This window comes from Gossypium hirsutum, mitochondrion, assembly GCF_007990345.1.
Source record: "Gossypium hirsutum mitochondrion, complete genome".
In the NCBI taxonomy this organism is placed as follows: domain Eukaryota; kingdom Viridiplantae; phylum Streptophyta; class Magnoliopsida; order Malvales; family Malvaceae; genus Gossypium; species Gossypium hirsutum.
This window is the reverse complement of record NC_027406.1, coordinates 645,001-649,597: the sequence shown is the minus strand read 5'-3', so window position 1 is coordinate 649,597 and position 4,597 is coordinate 645,001.

Sequence of the window (4,597 nt, the reverse complement as noted above, 5' to 3'; positions counted from 1 at the left end):
GACTTGGCTTTAGTAGAGAGGGAAGAAATCGATTCCGTTGCTCTGGCGTCGGAGGAACTCCGTCTTGCGTTCCCCTTTTTGTCCCGTGGACATTCGTAGTGGGGCATCTTTTTCGTTCATTCCTCCTTAGCCGGAGGGCACTCTTTCCCGTCGCTTGAGAGCTTTCAGTTTAAGAAGGTGATCCATAATCAATGGAATTCGATGCTGCTTCGAAGATGCTCTTTCCCTAACGAGTCCACTATACATCCTGATCGCTCTAGGCTGTCTTGTAAGACTTCCCCCACATAGTAACAAGGGATCCACTAAGCCTTCCAACGAGTTGGGGATTCCCTCTCTCTTCCGGCCATAGCCGTCTACGCAGACCCTTGCTCTATAGAGGTGCTAACGCTTTACTAATATAATAGAATTAATAAGTAAAAGCTCTTCTTCTGTTCGACGAATCTAACTAATCTATACTACTTACTATAATCAGACTAGGTCTTCTAGTAAAGTTTATCTTTTTTATGCTACTAGAACCATAAGCCGCACTATGCTATGCTTGACTGAACCTCCGAACGCCTGTTCAAGTCACATAAGGGCAATAAGAGCGGACTGACGCGTCAGCTTCTAGGGCGCCTTTTCTTGCTGAGTGAAGCTCTTTCTTGCTTGTTAGAGTAAGGCTTTTCCTTAACTTAAGCGCATGTTATTCTTTCCATTCGCCTGTCAAGTCAGGCAAGCTTCATGCTTACTTATGAACTCACTACCTCCGCCTTAAACCGACTGCCTTAAGGCAGCTATAAGGCTAAACAACTTCCTCAAAAGGCTTCCTTCAGGCGGATCAGTGGGCATTAAAGGAAGCGGATCTAACGGCTATTGGCCGATCTACTTCATTTGTTTAAGTGGATCACAAATTCTTTCGCTTTTGGCAGAAGTTCCTTACTCTGCGAGCAAGTGATTTCATACCTTCTTATTCTTTATATTAATACATTTTTCTCGATGCACTATAATAGTTAACCACTCAGTCCACGTAGATGCTGAGATAGAAAGCTTTCACTTAGCCCTCGGCTTTAGAGGAAAAAGGGAACCATTTGAACTCGTAAGGCCGACATGGAGCAATGCGCATGATTCCAGTTGTCCTCACCCAAGCGGTATTATTCCTTCGTGAGTGAACCACGATGCCGAGATGAGAAAGGAAAGGCAAGGGGATCTTGGAAGAGAGTCCGGAGACGCCAAGAAGGGCGTAAGGATCAAACTGAATTCACATCGCCAGAAGGCTAAGAAAGGATAGACAATTCCTTGGGTGACCGGGGGGTTCCCGATAAGAGCACAACCTTTCGCCTCGACGAGGCTAGTCCAGAGTGGAAGCTATCCGGATAAAGTGCTGACCACGGAGTTCCTACGCTTAACCAGATTTATAGGATTGGAAAAACTCCCCTTCCTTTGGTTTCGTACCCTCGTTCCTCTCCTTTTAGGCGAGTTACTTCGTTCCTAAACTTCGGGATACCTAAACTCTCTCTCAGCTGCAACATCGGTTTATGCCATGTCCTCTGTCTCAGCCGATTCTCTCTCAGATCCGGGTTAGGCTCATTCTGTGAAACTAGAGTCAGCTCCTGATCTTTGATCTGCCATTTACACTAAAAAACCCTCTCCTTATTATGTTTCGGTGAACCCCCTAAGGGCAACTCAGTCCTCTGTCCTTCTCCTCTTAGGAAGTGAAAGGAAGGAAGGGAAGCTCTGCACAAGGAAGCGAAAGCTGGTTGTATCCCTTGCTTGTTTTTAGTGAGCGAAGCGAACGTGTACTGTCGAGTAAAGGCAGCCGTTGTTGGCGCCGACCCCTCTAAGCCCTGGCACATCACAAGCCATCTTACTTAAGATTTTCGAAATAGGAGGAAGGGGCAATGTCAATTGAATAAGCGTATCAAAGAGAATGAGGTCTAGCGCCCCAGAATACCATCGAGAAAGAGCAATAGAACAAGGTGGGAATAAGATATAACAAATGGGTAAGACAACCAAGGGCAATTCAACGGCTTTATGAGATAATCGGTATACTTTCTGCGTAGGCAGGCCCAGCAGTATCCAATCAATGTAGTTGGCGGAACAAAGGAAACAGGAATGAGAGAAGTTTTAGAGGAAGATCTAAGTACCGAGAGGGAAATGGAGCTCGAATCTGCAGTAAGCAGTACCCTTCGCAACGGCTCCAATAAACGTGCTTATACCCCATACCGTCTGGAGAATGATATGATTGACCGAGAGTACTTATGAAACCCGGCATTGAACTAAGGGTTTTATCTGCGATCTCCTGAACTGTTCGCATCGCTCTCTTCGGTTCAAGCAAAGGCTATGAAAGTTCGGATCGGCTTCCTAGCGTACGGAATACGGAATGGATTCCAAAGCCCCTCTGTTTTTTTTTATACTAACGGCATCGATTCCTAGTGCTATAACAGAAACTGCCCTTAACGCGCAAATGAAAGCCCTCACAACACTCGATACCTGCAACTGCTCCTGCTTATGGTAGTAAATAAACAGGTGGACATGTATCTGCAGCCTCTCTGCTGGTAGATTGACTGCTTTATATGGACCTGGGGCTGCAACTGAGGGTAGTGCTTGGGAATGCTATTCTAGCTCTAGCTCCCCTTACTAGATCAAATAAGGTACCTACGAACCGCTAAAGATAGTTTTTCGCTTTCCCCCTACCCTTCGAAGCGGGACGTGTTTCTCTCTCTGGTCTCGGCTTCTTCAACGACTCTTTCCGCAAGCCCTATGTTGTAAGGGATGGAAAGTGCAATCGCCAAAGCCGATTATTCGGAAAGTAAGGAGGTCTTTCTCTGATCCTGTATCTGCTCCCGGCTCTGCTCAAAGCCGGAAGCTCATCTCAAAGAAAAGCTATAGAGGGGAGGAAAGCCAAGGAAGACTTAGCGCAACCGCTTAGCGGAAGGAATATTCTGAAACCACTAGCTGCAATTAAACTAAAGGAAAGCCTTGATCGATATGATATTAATATTTTATTAATGGGCTCAAGCATGCGAAGAAAGCTCTTCGAGCTTCCCTTATATTATAGAAAGGTTTGTAGAAAGGGGCAAGGAAGGAGCTATGAAGGATATCCGCTGATATGGTTAGTAGTCATATAATATAGCGTATATGCGACAATTTTTCCCCTACTGAAGGTATGATTTCTCAGTCGAGTGACATTCCCGTCTTGCTTGACTCGAGTGCTAGCTTTCTTCTTCTGTCAGAGACGGATCTTGGGCTACCGGGGACCGGCTTTCAAAAAGCACCTTTGGGCGGAGCTTTCTGGATCCACTAACTGACTTAGGAGACAGAAGTAAGAGCTTGCACATCGCCCCAACAATTTATCGAAACATCTTCTCTTATATACGCTATTTGGCTTGTTAGGACAGCAAGCATGAAAGTCTGCGGGTCGGATGGTTTTCCCTTCTTCTCAACAGAATCCGATAGACAAGAAAGAATCGAAAGCAGTCCTTTGCGCATTGTCTTCTTCATTGCGTTGGATGCCTTTATCCCCTACCCCAATCCCTAGCTAGCAGCAATCAAAATCTCCTTCATTCAAAGGGATTGGTGTCACTATGCTTAACACATGTGAATTGGAAATGGATTGGATGCTTCCTCAACAACGTTTAGGGAGCTAAGACCAAGAGCTGTTAGTGTACCAGCGCTTACTCTTGCATCGCTTACGGGAGCAAGTCTAAAAGACGAATCCACTGTTCATGAAGACACTGTTTACGCCTTATCCATCGGGCTTACCCCTGTTGTTGCGGAATAAGCACTCTTGGAAGAAGCAACTTCCTTCCTTAATGGACGAGGAGGAAAGAGAAAAAAGAACAAATGCGAGGCCAATAGTGCCTTACGAAAGCGAATAAAGAAGAGAAAGGTCAAAGCGATACGACCCTTATTCCAATTCAATAAGGGATGACCCCTAAGCAACGGAAATCCCCTCTTGTTCCAAAACCACTAGGCATCGAAACAGATATGAGAGAAATGCCCCGAAGAGAGAGGCCTAAGGGACTGCTGTGAAACCTTCTTCGAAGTGCTTTTCTCGGTTCCAATTCCATGTCTATAGCGAGAGGGAATAGAGCCGGCCTCAGAAAGCAAAGCAGGAGCTCATGCAAAACTCCTGAAGGTGATGACACTGGTAATCAGTGAACAGATTAGTACTAGGAGATTAGCACTGAACCTGATTCGCCCATTTAAGAGGGAAAGGCGGGTTTGAAGGTTTCAGTTTAAGAATCCACATGGAGAAGAGGAGGAAGCGTAAAGGTGCGTAGCGGCTGACTGGAGCTCATTTCGAGCCTGCTTACGTACTTTACGGGATCAAGTCATCCGTAGTTCGAAGATTTGACTCCGTCCAGGATCAATGAATATCAAATAAAAAACATACTTTTCATCTTCGTTTCCCCATTCGTCGCTTTAGTGCCCTTTCTTTGAAAGCCATAGGTCCTAGTCGTAATTCCCACTCATTTTAGTTAGACCGGCAAAAGGGCCTAATATCAATCGCTTGCACGTCGCTCTCCTATATATATATGTGTCCCTCGCTATAGGGTAGAAGCTTACTATTGGCCAAGGCAGCACAGTTTCGGGTGCATGTCGATGGTAGCATGAG